The 18340-nt window shown below is 42.4% G+C and overlaps 2 protein-coding genes across 2 annotated transcripts in view; one reads left to right on the forward strand and one right to left on the reverse strand.

The window, feature by feature from the left end:
• The window catches only part of GABRA5 (gamma-aminobutyric acid type A receptor subunit alpha5), a 661916-nt gene extending 655797 nt beyond the window's left edge, over positions 1 to 6119 (reverse strand). The window contains exon 1 of the mRNA XM_078658237.1: positions 5967 to 6119. The gene's annotated coding sequence lies outside the window, so the exon portion shown is untranslated. The remainder of the gene's footprint in view (positions 1 to 5966) is intronic.
• Positions 1 to 18340, forward strand: part of GABRB3 (gamma-aminobutyric acid type A receptor subunit beta3) — a 968583-nt gene that overhangs the window by 421341 nt on the left and 528902 nt on the right. The window lies entirely within an intron of this gene.

Genomic DNA, 18340 nt, shown 5'->3' on the forward strand with positions numbered 1-18340 from the left:
ACCTCACAGACATCCCCTTGCAAGCGGGTGCGGTCACTCACTGCACTCACCTGAAAGGTCATCTCTAATGCCCTTTAAAAGTGCAGACGGGTTGCCACCTGCACGGAGAAACACAGAGTGACTTTAAAGTAGCTGCTCTGTTGTTTACATGAATGTGCTGCCCCCAGGGCAATGCGAGTTCCCGGCTGCCTTTGGGACAGTGCATTGACCATAATGCTGCGTATTTTCCTGGATTTGCACTGGGCACACCTTTCAAAAGGTGCGCCCAGCGCAATCCAGGAAAATTTGCTGCAGCCATAATATGTACCCAGGAAGTGCTTGAAAAAATGTGCAAAGGTCCTGTTTGCACATTACTATAATTAACACGTAGGGGGTTTGAGGTCTAGAACAACCAATGCAAATTCCTAATTTTCGATGATAAAACATTTCAACAATTGCATCAAAGAATAAAAGCATAAATTATAGGCATACCGAGCAGTGGTAGGTCAGACAGTCATTTACAGAAATTCAAGCTGTTACAATATATCTTACTGAAAATAAGGCTCATGTATGATAAATGTACATATATGTACATTAGTGATGACACTCAATAGAAGGGTGCGTCCTATCAAGGTATCCTCATTTCTGTAGAGTTAACAGCAAAGATGGTAATATCTATGGTAACTGTTTTGCCCCGGTACCAGAAAAAGTAAATATTTAGAGAAATTAAGGAAGGAAGGGGCAATTGAGCAGTATTAGTTTCAGTTCTCTTTTGAAGGTTAGTAACGATGGAATGCCATGGAAGGTAGGCTAAATACAGTGCTAAACTACATTTAAACTCTATGGTTGAGTAGCCCTACTGTGCATTTTTTAGACACTCAGGAACATATTTACATAGAAATGGCGGAGTGCTGTGCTGCAAGCAATTTAGCAGCTCTGCACTGTGTCATTTCATAAACGCAAGGATGCACAGTATTCAAAAATATACGGGGCACCCCTGTGTTTTCCCATTTGCCAGCGCTAAAACAGCTGCCTAGTGCCAGCACAGGCACTCTTTCTCCATGGTGCAAGGGTGCCTGCATTGCAGGGATGATTGTATATGTGCAGGAAGGGACACCTTCCTGCACATAAACAATTATTAAAGGCGACTTGCTCATTCTATGTGCGCTGTAGAATGCAGCATATATATAAAGCCGCATCTGGTGGCTCCGTGGACTAATGCATCCACTGCAGGGGCCTGTGTTCGACCGCATGGTCACAGATTCAAATCCCGGCAGGTCCACTCAGCCTTTCATCCATCTGAGGTCAATAAAATGAGTACCATTGAGTTGGGTAACAATAAACATCTGTTAGTCAGCACCAAGATGCCCGTCAGGGGTGAACGTCCACTTTCCAAATACACATGTTATGAAGAGGAGAAATTAAAGTATTCCTCCTTGTTGCACCACTCTAACACCTGCTTTGCAATGGCATTAATTTTTGGTGGTGCCTCAGATTTACACATCCTTGTAAATCTGGTGCAGCATCAAAAAGCAATGGGTGTTGTGGTGGAACACCTACAGCAACACCCATTTCACACCTCTTTCACGCATATACCGGTTCCAAAACTTTGCAGATAAGAAGCCAAAAGAGCAACAGCCCATCCTGCCTTTTTTCACATGTGGAACCACCTCCAGATTGGTACCCGATTACCTTAAACTGCGGCTTGAGTGTTGTCTAATCTACACCTCTGGTTCCCCGTCCCCTGATATATCCAGCAGATGAAAAGAAGTAAGAAGTGTCAGAAACCAAGGGCCCAGGCCATGGACTTGTACTAGTGATATACTGCAGCCTTAGACTAACCAATTCTTCTATAGACAGAAAATCTACACCGATCCTTGAAGCCAGTGAACACATTGAAGTGAATGTATTCCAAGAGCTGTATTATACAACATGTTTCTTTCATGCATCCATCCATTCATCAATATATAGATTAAATGCTCCAGTTTTACTTGTGGTAATTCCACCGACCGCTGTGTGTGATGTTTCTCAAGTTTGACCTGTAAAGAGTTTGGGCCTCATTTATGAGAAGTGACGCATTGCTGCGTGAAAACAGCGATGCGTCACTTCTCAATGCGCCCTCCTTGCGAAATGATGGATGCGTCATATTTACTGTATGACGCATCATGTCGCAAGGAGTTACAGATACGTCAGTATTTCTGACGTATCTGTAGGCACAAAAGTGACGAATTGCTGGAATGTGTCACAAAAGTGATGCAACTCCAGCAACATGTCCTTTCACATGGTGTAAAAGGGCCTGCGTCATATTGACGCATTTGCACTCTAGAAGTGACGCAGTGAAATCTCATAGATTTTACCAAGTCACTTCTACAAGGCATACTTACGTGGGAACGCCCACCCTGCATACATTATACCTGACGCAGGCATAATGTAGCACAGGGGTTTACAAAGTGACGCATCTGCTTAGATGCGTCACTTTGTAAATAGGGCGCAACAGGGTTTTTTTTTACACCGCCGATGCGTCACAAAAAGTGACGCAACAAAAGTGCAAAACTGTTGCACGGCCTCATAAATAAGGCCCCAAATTCCTGAACATGACCCAGGCCTGAACAGTTCTGTTCTTTTATAGGCCTTGGTACCCTCTCTCCTTCAGAACGTCACTTGACCAGAAGAGCGGCACTTTTGTCATGAATGTGGGCAGCACCGAGTTCAAACCTCACAGTCTGCAGGCCGCTAACCGGAAGCAGCTCTGTGCAAGGTGACCTATGCGATGATCACCTTTTCCACATCATCCTCCTCTTCTTCACTGAGAGCATCAAATAAACTTAAGCCCTATTTGCATATTTTTTGTATGTAGGCAGAGTGTTTGTTAAGTTTTAAGGTGATATTGATATAAGGGCAGAATTAATGAATACACCTGTTAAACACAGTAATCAAGATACACTTTAACAATATATGTAATTACTATATATCTATAGCTACAGTTAAGCATTAAACATGTGTGGTAAAATACTAATACCATATGTAATAACCCGTCAGGAAGTAGTGCAATGACTTGGGTAAGGTTATAGAATGCAGAGTAGAGTAAAATGAAGAAAAAAAGAAAAGGGGGAAAAGAAGAGCGGACGAAAAGTTAAAAGAGGGTAGAAACAACGAATAATATTAGCAAAAAGAACCTTAACCATGTGATTTCCTCATTGGTCACCATTGGAAGAGCTTGAGCAGTCTGCCGGAGCTGCAAGAGCTACCCTGAAGGAAGGGGGGTAGGATTGACTTCCCTCATGCCATCTGCAGAGCCGCCCGGGCAGAGCATTCTGGTACAATATATGACCTATTGAGCCTGTCAGGGAAACCATGGCTACAGGGCTGGCCTTGTGATTTAACTGCGTTTATTAACTGACCAATGACACCGTGGACAGCTCACACCCTCTGATGGATAAACGCGCGGATAGGTTGAACTGCAGGAGGACGCGATTCTGTAGAACTTCTTTCATGTTTATGACATGGGGTCACAGTGCTCCTATGTCTGAGTGAACATGTCCCCGTTGGTGAGTAAGTAAGTAAAAGTTTATTTGCACAATTAATTAAAATCATTGCAATATACACAATCGTAGGTAACAGTTAAAAAAAGACAATTTTCAATGCTGATAAAAAGACAATAAATATGTGGGGTGAAAAGGTGCCACTTAGGGGAGTTAAAGCTCAGTCTTGGTCATCTGGTGAGGCCTACTGACATGCAGTTCCAGGGTCACAGCCAGGATTGGGGTGTCGCAAACGAAAGTGGGGCCAAACAAGGCTCCCCTTGGGAGGCAGCAGGCCCTGCCTTTAGCATGGGCAAGCTGGGCCCAAGCCCAGGGCGCCAAAATTCAGAGGGGCGAATGGAGCTGTGTGCATTAAGGTAATGCCAAAAGCAACACACCTTTCGTCGTGCTCCACCCTTGCCCATGTGCCTGCGTGTGAACCTTTTATTATAATAAGGTGGGCAATGTGTTAACACTCCATTCCTTGCCCTCCTTTCGCCGTCTCACCCCTGCTGACACACACCTCACATCAGCGTGATGCAACTAAACTATCGGTGATTTAAGTGAGCTGGGGGGGGGGGGCAGACGTTTGTGTTCAGGGTCCAGTCTCTACTAAGCCAGGGACTGACCGGTGAACTCAAAAGGGCCCCCATGCTGACCTCATTTCATTCGCTAGCATCAGCAAGGGCTCCAGCTTTCCTCCGCCCAAGGCGCTATCTTAACAAAGGCCGGCTTTGGGGGGCAGCCTGCTGGACCACAGACCTCCTGACTGCAGGTCACTGTATCTGGAGCAAAGCCACGGATCTTTAGCACGATGCATGCGCCCCGGAACTGACGCATTCTGTTTCTCGGTGCAATATGTCCAAGCCTGACTGTCTCACCGATGCCAAGCACAAAATTATCTGAAGAGGCATCTCTCCGCCTTCCCGGAAAGATATCGTTGGCAGTACTCATTTTAGCCAAAAATAACTCCCCACTCCCACGCAGGTGCAATTTGTTGGGCAATGCGGTTTATTTTATGGCCTGCGTCGGTGCTTCCGGCTCCCATGCGGCGCCGTGTGGGGTTCTCAGTCTCGGCGCGCTCGCTCCCCGCCTCACCTCCTTTCAAACTCTGCGGAGCCGCAGTGTGCTTTTTCACAAGCCCAGCGGGGATCCGGGCAGACCGCCGACGGCCGCCGCGTCTGCCGAGACCCGCCCCCTCCCTGACTGTCTGCGCTCTGCCCCTCCGTGAAGGGGATGCTGCGCCAGACAGCCCCAGCTTTCTTCTCAACTCCTGGAACTGCAGCAAGGGGGCTGCCGGAGTACCGCAGCCCACCGCAGCCCCTCGTCCTGACAGAGAGCCCTCCGCAGCGGGAGGCTGCCCGCGTCCCGCGAGCCCTCGTCGTGACTGGAAACTGGTCGGTGCACCGCGGCTTCTTGTCGCGACAGGTTGTTGCCTGGTGCACTGCGGTCCCTTGTCCTGACAGGTGTAACTCGGCTCCTTGTCCTGACAGGAGGCCGCCCGGTGCACCACGGCTCCTTGTCCTCACAGGTGTAACCCGGCTCCCTGTCCTGACTTGAGGCTGCCCGGCGGTGTAACCTGGCCCCTTGTCGCGACAGGAGGCTGCCTGGTGCACAGCGGCCTCTTGTCGTGATAGGAGGCTGCCCCGGTGCACCACTGAGCCTTGTCCTGACAGGAGGATGCTCCGTGTAACCCGGCACCTCGTCCTGACACTGACAGGAGGTTGCACCGCGGCCCCTTGTCGTGACAGGAGGCTGCCCGGTGCACCGCGGCCCCTTGTCGTGACAGGAGGCTGCCGGGTGTAACCCGGCACCTCGTCCTGACACTGAGAGGAGGCAGCCCGGTGCACCGTGGCCCCAGCTGTAGGGCGCGTGGGCGCCCAGCCGCCATACGGGACAAGTCTCTATTGCGGCTCTAACATGTGCCCCGCTGTGCTGCCAAACCAGTACCATATGCTTTAGTCCTATTTTACAGTTAGGGAATGGTTACAGCGCACTTCAATGAACGTTCAGAACTTGGAAGGAAGTAAACGACACCCTCGGTGTCTATTTCCCAGGTCTCTGCCGAGCATGTGCTCCCGCTGAGCACCCACGCACAAACTTCGCTGATGACATTTGTATGGAGATCGGCTCTGCCAGCAGGCCACGTCTCGTGGGTAGTAACATCTCTCCCCGCAAAGCCTATTTAATGGTGATCTGTCACAACATGCAGCGCTTTAACACCCAGTCGTTATATCCTTACCCAAAAGTCTGTGGGAGCAGAAGGAACCAGCGCTCCCTTCTTCATTGAATCACGATAGCGCCTGGAATGCAGCTTGTGTCCTTCAGGACAGCTGCGCGCTAGAGCGCTGCATGCACCCCGACGGGACGATTGCTGTGTTGTATTCTTATTACCCGGCGTTCCGATCCATTCTCTGGTATACTTTAAAATATGCACTGTGTAAAATAAAGTCTCTTATTACTTACCGACAGACTGGTTCTTCGGCGATGGAGTGCAGCTGTGCGCATTAGGGAAATCCCGTGCAGTCCCACATGTCATCGTTGTGCATTGCAGCCCCCCTGGAGTCCCCGCTCCCCGAGGGACAGGCGTGTGAGCTGGAGGGGTGCTGCAGGGCCGGAGGGCTCCCGCTTCCCGAGCCGTAGGCTCCTCCCCGCGGCGCCGCTGTCCCACGCTTCTGGTGCTGATCCTGCGCGGCAGCTCTCTGCTCTCAGCGAGTTTCTCACCTCTGCGCTCACCTCCGCCACGGGTTCCTCTCGCTGTTATTATCATGTTCGAGCTGAGCTGTAGGTGCCAGCTCGTCACCCAGCTCCCCCTTCTTCTCCTCTCCTACATGATCTCTCCCCCGAGGTACCGGATGTCAGAAGGGGGGGATGTGGGGGAGCTGCTCGGGACCTTGAAGCAGGAACGCCACCATTTCCTCCGCCCCGGGTTGCTGGGTGCGGTACCAACGGGAGGGAAAGTGAATATGATCGTCTGGTATGGAGCTGAGGCACGCATTAGCAAGCCACGCCGCATCTTCTAAAATGTGAAGCGTGACAAGTAACGTGCCAGCTCCTTCCTTCGTCCCCTAGACTACCCTCATTCATTCCTCACCCACCTTTATCTTAGAGGCCCATAACCCAACCACCCGAAGTAACTAACTAACTAACTTACTTCCTTCCTTCCTTCCTTCCTTCCTTCCTTCCTTCCTTCCTTCCTTCCTTCCTTCCTTCCTTCCTTCCTTCCTTCCTTCCTTCCTTCCTTCCTTCCTTCCTTCCTTCCTTCCTTCCTTCCTTCCTCCCTTCCTCCCCTCCTTCCTTCCTTCCTTCCTTCCTTCCTTCCTCCCTTCCTCCCTTCCTCCCTTCCTTCCTTCCTTCCTTCCTTCCTTCTCTCTTCCTTCCTTCTCTCTTCCTTCCTTCCTTCCTCCCTTCCTTTCCACCCTCTCTCTCCCTTCCCCCTTCCTCATTCCCTTCCTTCCTTCCCTCTATCCCCTAGACTCCCCTCATTCATTCATTCATTCATTGTTTCCTTCCTTCCTCTCCCACCATTATCCACATTATTCCTTGCTTCTACCATCCTTTACCACCTTTTATCACTACATCACTTGCTTCTTCCTTTCCCCTTTCTTTCTTCCCCTCCTCGCTCTCTCCCTTCCGTCTCCCTTCCGTTGTAGATCTTTATGTTTTTGTTGACTCTGGCTTCGTGCGGTCCTTGTGTTTTTAATTTCACCCTTCTCCAGGAAACAGATTTACTTACAAATCAATTACAGCTTCACTCCCACTTTTTTAAATCTTTCGTAAACCTTTACAGCTCTCAGCCCTTCCCCTTCTCACCATTTCATAGTCCATCAGTCTCATTTCTATGCATGCTCATTTTCCATTAACCGCTCCCTCTGCAGCCACGCGCGCGCTCACATACACCCCCACACGCCCACGTAAACACGGAGATGCTAGCTACTTCCATGTGGTTATTGTACTGAGACAGAGTGCCTCATTACTGTGCATTTAACGCAGGAGCTGATGGAGGAGGGAGCTGTGATTATTACAATGGGAGATTGAAGCCAGCAGTGGCACACAAATGGAAAATAAGGGCCCGCCTAGCAACAGAACAGAGAGGCTCACTAACATTTAGAAATCACTTAATGCTCTCTAACTGTTCTCTATCTTACCGTGCTGCAACCAATAAAAGCTCACACCTGCGTTTACCCCAGAATGCAGTAAAAAAGCAAGCAAAACACAGTGCTTAAAGCGTTATGTTTAACAAAACGTTCTCCCGGGCTCTTTCGTGAGTCATGGAAGAACGGGTATATGATTGATGTTTCTCTTCCATGACGGGTCTTGTGTTTTTTTTTTTTTTTACCAAAGATGGTTCCGAGCTAGAAAAAGTTGTTAGGCGGCCTGTAACTAGCACCACAGTGGCAAAACGCACGTTTAACATCAGGAGAACAACGAACGATGCCTGTTTCTGTGAAATACAAGGCTTGATTTAGCTTCTCTAAATCTGCGCGCACTGTGAAGCCAAAAACATAGTCTGCGCAAAAGCACACATATGCTCAACACTAATTATGCTGGCAGCTTTTAGTGCACAGTGCGGAATTTATAAAGCTGCAATTTCCTACCTGACCACGGGGTGGTATTGTGACTCCATCGAAAGATTCTTATCTGCGCAATTTGATGAGATATGGGTCTGAGGAAACGTTGGTTTTAGGAATCAGTTTGTAGTAAAATGCACGTGTGTTGACGGCAGAGCCGTCATACTGCAAGTGCAAAATGTTCCTGTTTATACACATGTACTCCATATAATAATGTTTTCAAACATTAATATGCAATATGTAAGAATATTTCAAAGCTTTATCTTCCATCGATCTGCTTGCCTGCTAGCCCGCCTGTTGAGAGATATGTCTACTGTTCTGCTCATCCATCCGGTCATCTATACTCATAAGCAATCCATCCACCCATCTGTCCATCCATCTTTATTTTTCGATTTACTCAATAGCCATGTTTTTAGTTGAGCAACTTTTAAGTCTTTGGTTGTGTGTGTGTGTGTGTGTTTACCTGTCACGCGTACTCACCTGCCTGGATGCGATTTCCGATTACATTTCTTTACTGAGGTAAAACCCCACAAATAGACCCAAATCGCATGTTGCTGCAAGCATGATAACATATCACTAAAGCAGCACCTGTACGGGTACACGATTATATACTAAAAATCGTGTATTCCAGTCTCACTGCTTCTAATCCGGCGCCGGTCCTTCCCCAACCTTTGTGTTCCTTGGTCAGACAGCGAGTGGTAGTAGCAGAATGTAACTTTTCTTTGTCTCGACATCTTGACACCTTCTGAAATGGAGCCGAAATAGCAATTCAAGATCGATGCCTTCAAGGGTTTGAGAAAGGCGCCAATCACCGTTGCGCATTTACAAGTTAGAAATAAGGAAGACACGTTTTATTTCCAGACGATCAATCTCTGCGGAATAATCTGATAACCGTATAATATTTCCTATCACATGTACTATATCTCTAGTGGCTTGTACCTCTGAATATTGACACCTGGAATATCGAGGACAGAATACCAGGGGACAAAGTATCAAAAGGAAAATGCATATAAGGAAGAATAGATTACTATTTCTAACTACACCCGTCTTGAAGATATATGTACCACATAGGTACATTTGAGTGGAGTTAAGTATAGAAAATGTAGACTGACTTACTTGTAGATAGCTTTGTTTTTCTCAATATTTTTTCCCCAAATCTCTATTCCATCTATATTCTGAAGTAAGCCTGGGCGTGCTTTGCGCAGTAGGGAAATGCTGCACAGTGCCGAATTCTTGTCCCCACTGTGCAATCATTGCGAACGGCATCATGTACAGTGCAAGCGGTCGTTTTCTGCCACTCAAGTAGATTTGCTCTAGAGCAGCAGCTTTCTCAACGCGGACTGGTAGTTTCTCATCGCTAGCGGTCGTGAGCATACGCAACCACTCCCAATCAGAAACCGGACCTCCCCGCATTGAGAATCGCACCGGGAACTTGATGTTGATGATCGCGAACGAGGAAAAAGTCTCGCCGGGATGTTGATTTTGCTCGCTCGCAGCCGCCAACTTGACGCTGAGGATCGCGAGCGAGCAAAAAATGCCCGCTACGCTACGCGTTTTTGTACTGTGCTACATGCAATTCACGTAGCACGTAGTTGCGCAAACTACGCACACTCCACGAGCATAGCGTAGTTTTCCGCCAGGGTTACTTCTGAGGTCAGGTACACAGCGGGTGGATTGAAGAAAGCCCTCTCTAGAATGAACGTGACTGCCTGTCCACAGCCACTTATAGGCCACAGGTCACTAAACTTCCCAGGTCTTCAGGATGCTTCAGTCATGGTGAAGAAAAGATATCTTCTGCGAAGATTCTATTGCGTTCTGTGATATGATTGGATAGCGAGGGATCACATATGCCCAATTACATTACTTGTTTTCTTTTTATACCACACTCTTTTGAAGCCCCCTGGGGGCCAATGCTTGTATTACTAATGTACCTTTGTGCTCTTCTGTTGTAAAGGGTGCCGATTCCTCCAAAACATCAGCGTTGAAACACATAGGCTAAGCCTGCAGCTGATCACTTGGGATCACTTGGTACACTGACATTTGATTTAAACAAATCTAAAGGAGAGGTCGAATTAGGAAGGATCGGAGGGGCACGAAGTGCCCATACTTTTTTAATGAATGAAAAACAGTTCCTCTACTTATTGTGTAAAGACAACTGTTCCTGGACGGTGAATTCCGATAGATTAAATACTTCAGATGAAGCAGCAGGCGGGGAGTCTCCTGTGAAATTGAGGGGGGGTAAGATAGCTAAACAATCAACAAGCCTACTTGCTAGGGTGCCTGCTTGCCTGAAATAAATTCAGATGTGTGCAACTGGTTAATCTACATATGTACTTGGAAGCAGGTACTTGGGTTTAATTGATGGAATCACTTGAAGCTCTGTGATGACAAAGTATTATTTGCTTTGATGGAAGTGCAAGGGAGTTACCAGCTGAGCAGTGAAGTGTATGCCTTTAAGGATGTGTTATATAAAAAAAAACTACAAATATTCTAGGTAGCATAAAATCCATATTTTGGAAGCACCATTTTAACTTAAACCTTTTGCGCGTTTTGTAGCAGTCTGTATTATACTGTGTGTAATGCAAGTTTTTTTGTCTTTTCACATTGATTCTGATTTTTTGTATACTGTTATATTATGCTGTACTCTTTCTTAACCAAAATAAAAACTTTCTTAAACTGAAAAAAAATAAAATAATGATTTACATATTCACAGTGTTTTCTGTCACTGGCTGGGACCTCGTAGCACTAAAAATACAAAAGTCACTTATCTCCACTGCACCAACCAAAATTCAATTCAGTGGCTCTCTGGTTACACACAGAGACCTCTGCAGTTCATTAACTAACAGAGGTTTCTTATTGTACTTTAGTGCATTTCTCACTGATTAAACCTTTTAGATTTATTTTTGTTTTAAGCTGTGTCTTATTTTATGTCATTACCTGAAGGTGAAAGACCAAAAAACATACAGAATATTTTGTTTTTTTAGCCACACCTTTGAACCCGCCCCCAAGCTCACTCACACCCCGTCCTATACCATGCAGGTTCACAGTTCTCTTAAAAAAATTTTAATGCATTTCTATGCTGATCTAAAGACAGTGAAAACAGGGGTATGTGGAGTGCACCCTTCCTGAGCTGTTCTTTTTCTAATGCAAGCAGGGTGCACAACATTTATATTTGCCTTCAGTGTGTTAGCCTGGCGTTGTATGGTAACTTCCAGCACAGATGGGTAAAATGGGCTTGTTATCTCTAAAATAAAAAAAGTTACTATTTTACTATCTGTAGTGTGCCAGAAATAATTTTTTCTGGTTTAACAGTAAATAGATACCAGAGTAAAACCTCCACAATTGTAATTATATTTTTGATACGTTTCTAAAAAATATAGTTTTTCAATAGATTAAATGCATTTCCTTTCTCTTGTCATTTCACATGCATGTACCTGAGACTTGGCCAATGCCTGAGAAATCAAAATTATATACTGCTGGAATTCCCTGGCAACCTCGTGGGCTCGGTAGCTCATTAGGAAAAACCATCTACATGCTAATGACTCCCAATGATAGGGGTAATATTGAGTGACAAACCAGCAACAGGCCACTTGTACTCAGCACTATATTTGGTCCTGTGCCTTTAATGGATCACTGAAACAATATCGAGGTCAAAAATATCGAATTACAAAAATATCGAGGTAAAAATATAGAATACCAAAATATCGACCTCCTATCTCCAAACAGGTAAGTACAAAAATATCGAATCAAAAATATCGACGTAAAAAATATAGTTAGTCAATATATCAAATTTTTTAAAATGCTTTAAATTAATTAGAAATTAATGACATAATAAATATAATTAACTTAAACATACTTAAAATACTTTAATAACCTTAAAATTATTAAATAATTAATGTAAGTAAAAAAACATACAAATTGATTTGTTAATACATATATATATATATAAACCTAATATTAATTAAAAAAAAATCAATATTTTTACCGTAGAATAGAGGAAAGGGTAACATGTACTATTCCCACTCCAGACAGTGCAACAGTAGGGAAAGCATTGAATAGCGTAGGGGTAAAAATTACTATTTCCACTCCAGAGAGTGCAACAGTAGGGAAAGCGTTGGATAGCGTATGGGTAAAAATTACTATTTCCACTCCAGAGAGAGCAACAGTAGGGAAAGTGTTGGATAGCGTAGGGGTAAAAATTACTATTCCCACTCCAGAGAGTGCAACAGTAGGGAAAGTGTTGGATAGCGTAGGGGTAAAAATTACTATTTCCACTCCAGCGAGTGCAAAAATAGGGAAAGCGCTGGATAGTGTAGGGGTAAAAATTACTATTTCCACTCCAGAGATTGCAACAGTAGGGAAAGTGTTGGATAGCATAGTGGTAAAAATTACTATTCCCACTCCAGAGAGTGCAACAGTAGGGAAAGCGTTGGATAGCGTAGTGGTAAAAATTACTATTCCCACTCCAGAGAGTGCAACAGTAGGGAAAGAGTTGGATAGCGTAGGGGTGAACATTACTATTCCCACTCCAGAGAGTGCAACAGTAGGGAAAGTAAATACTTCATATAAAAATTAAAATAAATTAAATATTAATACCAATTACAAATTATTTAAAAGTAATTAACAATTTTATATAATAAAATAATTAATCAATTAGAAAAACAAATATAAATTAATTATTATAAATAATTAGCTATTAATACACACTATTTACCAATGAACAATTAATTAATTAACAATAAAAAAATTAATTAAAAATTACAAAAAAACAATAAATAAATTAAAATATTTAATTAATTACAATTAAATTACTTCTCACCCTATTCCCCTATAATCACACTACCCACAACAGAAAATAAATTAATAAAATTAACATAATTATCAATTAATCAATTAATAAAAATTAATTAACAATTATATTTTAAATAATTACCAACTAAAAAAGTAAATAACAATTAATTCAAAATAAATACCAATAAATAAATATTTTTTTAAATTATTTATAATTAAATTACTTCCCACCCTATTCCCCTATTAACCCACAACCCGCTACAGAAAATAAATTAATAAAATTAACATAATTATCAATTAATCAATTAATTACAATTAATCACCAATTATATTTTAATTAATTAACAATTAATTAACAATTAAATCAAACTAAGTACCAATAAAGAAATTAAAAAATGTAATTAATTATAATTAAATTACTTCCCACCCTATTCCCCTATCAACCTACAACCCGCTACAGAAAATAAATTAATAAAGTTAACATAATTATCAATTAATCAATCAATTAAAATTAGTTACCAATTATATTTTAATTAATGAACAATTAATTAACAATTAAATAAAATTAAACACCAATAAATACATTAAAAAATATAATTAATTATAATCAAATTACTTCCCACCCTATTCCCCTATAAACCCACAACCCGCTACAGAATTATATTATGCTAAAATTAAATACCATAAAAATAATTAATTAAAGTAAATTATAACATAAATATACACTTTTCACACATATACTAACATAAAAAATCACTTAAACAAATTGGATATTATTAAAAAATTGAAATTAACTTACTTACCTTAAATTCGATATTTTGTTGTCTATATTCTGTCCATTCTATATTTTTGTTGTCTATATTCTGTCCATTCGATATTTTTGTTGTCTATATTCTGTCCATTCAATATTTTGTCCATTCTATATTTTGCATTCGATTTTATTGCTATTCTATTCGATATTTTTGTAGTCTATATTCTGTTCATTTGATATTGTGTCCATTCTATATTTTTAATTCGATATTAATGCAATTCGATATTAAAAACTTGATATTTTGAGTGTATACCGCCTTTAATCTGATTTACAATCAAGCTTGCCAGATTAGAGTTTATCTGCCCTTGCCGTTAGGCCAACTCCTCTCCCCAAAGGGGGGTCAATGGGCTTGGGTGTGTAGAGTTTAAGACTACTGGAAAGAGTTTGAGGAAAGAGTTGGAGTGTCATCTTTGTTTACATTAGCACAAACATCCCAGTTTAGGGCCCACCAAACCCGTGTTTGAAACACCCACCAGATTAGGAGTTTTCTCCTGTCTGGCAGGCGGTACGTAGGCGTTCCCAATGGCGGTGCATATGAAATAGGCACTGCAATGGGAATGTCAAAATCAGTACCTGCACGGCATGGACTGCTGCAGTCCATGCCTTGCAGTTTCTGTGGTGCACGCACAGAGGGGGGGCTCATTTTGTGGCCTCCCCTATGTGTATCCATATGGCGTGAGGAACTGGGGCCCTGTAGCATATTGCGGCCTCAATGGTTGCGGCGGTCCCAGAGCAGTCATGAGACCGCCAATGTGAGTCTGCGGGGCCGTGGACCGCCAGACTGATAAAAAGGCCCCTAGTCTTCACAATAGAAGTGTTTCTGAAATAGGTACTGGGTCATAATGTGGTAAAACATAGACTGAGAACCTGTGGTTGTTTGAGTTTATTTGCTTAATAAGTTGTTGAAAACCATAGATGTGTTACAATTCTACCAATTGTTGCAAGAACACATGTGGGGAGAGCAAGCAAGAGTAGAAGAACAGAAGGCTTCCCCCTCGCCTGTTAGAAGAATTCCTGTCTAACTACGAGAGGAAGATTTCCTTCAAAGTTTGTTAACGTTGAAACACATGTGAAGCAGTTTTATAAACATTTTCTAAAAGCCTGGAGTTAGAAAATGTTAATCAATGGAGGACTGGTACAAGCTGCCACAAATGCCCCAAAAAAGTACAATCCCGTTTTACAGCCTTGTCCTACTCAGAACTCTAGATTAAGAAGGCCAAAGATACGACCAGACCACACAAAACATAAAGCTCCAGCTTCTAGCCTTGCACCACTGAAAAGTTTCATCCTCCAGCATAGCTTCTAAGTCGTAAGGTAAATCTTTGACCATTATGATCTAGTAACACTTCTCAGACCTCCCACTATTGATGGTCAGCTGCAAAGAGTGCCTAAATAACAGCACTCAACAACTATTCATCAGGATGAACTAAGAGCTTGTATCTAACCATACTCCATTACTAGTCAGCCTCAAAGGGCGCCTAGTTCTTGTCAACCACACACCAAGTAATTGGGTTAACTATTAGTACCCATCGTTTCTTCAGGGATCCTTGCCATATTTTATCATAATTCCTGATCACTACATTTGATGTTCTTCATGTCAGTGTCATGTTAATCATCTAGGGCCCGATTCACAGAACAAACTTAAGACAAAATCCTAGACTTACTACCATTTTCGTATTCACAGAAGACACTTACTCATTTTGGTATTCACAGAAGACACTTACTCATTTTGGTATTCACAGAAGTTAGGAGTCCTAACTTTGGGACTCCTAAATGCCTTCTGTGAATACCGAAAGTCTTAAAATTAGGATTTTTCTCAGTTTAGTAGTAGTAAAGTTAGAGATCCTAACTTTAGGACTCCTAAATGCCTTCTGTGAATACCGAAAGTCTTAAAATTAGGATTATTCTCAATTTAGTAGTAGTAAAGTTAGGACTCCTAACTTTAGGATTCCTAAATGCCTTCTGTGAATACCGAAAGTCTTAAAATTATGATTTTTCTCAGTTTACTAGTAGTAAAGTTAGGACTCCTAACCTTAGGACTCCTAAATTCCTTCTGTGAATACCGAAAGTCTTAAAATTAGGATTTTTCTCAATTTAGTAGTAGTAAAGTTAGGACTCCTAACGTTAGGACTCCTAAATTCCTTCTGTGAATACAGAAAGTCTTAAAATTAGGATTTTTCCCAGTTTAGTAGTAGTAAAATTGAGAAAAATCCTAATTTTAAGACTTTCGGTATTCACAGAAGGCATTTAGGAGTCCTAAAGTTAGGACTCCTAACTTCTGTGAATACCGAAATGAGTAAGTGCCTTCTGTGAATACCAAAATGAGTAAGTGCCTTCTTTGAATACCAAAATGGTAGTAAGTTTAGGATTTTATCTTAAGTTAGTTCTGTGAATCGGGCCCCTACTGCCCAGCTTCATAGGGTAAAGCAGGTGGTCTCTCACACAATTAGATCGTTTTGGCAATGTGTGAGCTCAGCCACAGCGCATTTCAAAATGGTGGCCTTACTCTACCATAGCTTACAAATCTGGTTTCACAGGGAGGCCTAAAATGTATTATCACTTTACGTTGTATGTACTACTTTTTGTGTTGTCAAATAATAATATATATTATGTGATAGAGAAGTGAATCCAGTTTGACAATCAATAGGTCATATTTCAGTTGTTTTAATTGGAGGATGTAATATGGAAACTTAACTAAAGTGATTAGGAATTGATACCCTTTAACAAGCACTTGAAAACATACCTTGCCTGGACGGTGCTAAATATACTATCCAATTATTTTCCTATGTTTGTAGGAATTTCTTGAGATAGGTTCTGGCAACTGAATTAGCAGCTGGATTGGAGAATATGTAACTCCCTTTGGCAACTGAAACTCTTTGCATAAAGATTAAAGGTCAAATGAAAGAATTACTCCAATTTAATGAAAACTCTGAATGTTATAGGCATTTTTGTAAATGATACAGAGCCTTGCTTATGTATCTACTCATTACCTACTGCTGATATAAGCAGATATCAAGGAAATGGTTGCTAGATTAGCTCTATTCTTATCCTAGCGTTGGCAAGAAAACACTCTACAGTAATTTAGATTATGATCAAGCAAATATGCGAAGTGAGACATTGCAAATGTACACCAAGCTGTGTGGTGAATTTTGTAGTGCCCTTTTACCCTTGCAAGAAGGTCTGCCAACCCGTCGCGCCCAGTAGAGCAGTCTGGGGATCAGAGAGCCTGGGCCTTCTTCTTGTGGGACCAAGTGAGAAAGAAAGGTGGAGGACAACCTTTTTCAGAGATTCCCACATATAAGTTAAACAAAAAAAACTATCAGAAAAAAAGTGATTCTCATGAACATAGAGCATTGAACAAATGTTTTGGAGTGGGGGCAATTACTGGTCATTAAGAATATTTACCAGAAGAAATGTTTATAAAAAAAGCAAAGAATGCACATAGATTTTAGTAAGACAGTGCAGACATTCCGGTGTTCAGACGTTTAAAGTACAAACTGAAAGCACTGTTTCTAAAAGTTCCATCTTAACCCCATCTGATACTGAAAACAAGCTTATTTTTGGTATAGATATTCTTATACAAATAACAGATTACTTTTAGGAAATGTGGACATCCCAGTCCAGATTTATAAGCATTTATTCAGTTTTTCAACCAATACGTGACAATAAAATAAATGAAACTGGTAAGGATTTATTAATAAAATATTAATGCCACCTAGGTAGGGGACCCAGAAAATAAATATAGAAAATAATTTCTATATCATTTAGCTGTCCAACAATTTTTACTCTATCGGTTAGGGATGGTAAAAGCCTAAAGACAGTTCATAGGTGTTTTTACAATACTTCCCTTACAAAAAAAATGACATAGGTCAATAGCTCGGTTAAAATGTTTTAAATGAAGAGTTGCAGCTCTCGGCATTTAAAAGTGATGGAGAAACTAGTCAGATCAGACAGATTGGATTGACACGTGGCGGCAGTGGTCCCGATATTCATTTTCTAATTGCGATGATGGAAGCTGTAGAGTCGGGCCCTAGGCCCTCATGCTAGAAATGACTAGTGACACAGACACACTGGTTACTGGGTGCAACTGGCCCAGAGCACGTGCGCTCCGCCCTTTTTATTAAGCAAGTTCATCTGACCGATGACGCCTGTGGTGGGTGGGTGTTCAGTGTGGTCACATGCTGAATACTAGAGTGCTGACTTTGACTCTAGGTCATTACAGAAGCCATAAAAAAGGTAGGGATTCGGTTGGAAATTGTTATAGTTTGCAAGGTGCTGCAGACTCCCAGTCTGCTCCTGAACTTTTGGAATTATTTTGTTGTTTTAGTTCAAGAAAATGGTATGTCTTTCAGAATACAGGGTAAGCAGATGAATAATTCATCACCTGGCCTTGCACCAGTTTCCATCATATCAGAGCACTTTATAGCAGTTTAGGTTGCAGGCTGCATTGAGACACACCTTACTGCCCTCTAGTGGGCACTCCTGCAAGTGTGGCAATTCGGACTATTTCAGGCCCCAAAAGCTGTAGGAAAGGCTTGGGTGGCAGGTAATAGTAATTTTTAATGTATGTTGAATGAAAAATCAACTGTTGTTGTGATCGCCGCTACGTTAGCCAGACAGCGCCACCTTGTGGCAGACTGTCACAAGCGGCCGTGCTGACAAGTACC

The sequence above is a fragment of the Lissotriton helveticus genome, chromosome 8 (genome assembly GCF_964261635.1).
Source record: "Lissotriton helveticus chromosome 8, aLisHel1.1, whole genome shotgun sequence".
NCBI lineage: Eukaryota > Metazoa > Chordata > Amphibia > Caudata > Salamandridae > Lissotriton > Lissotriton helveticus.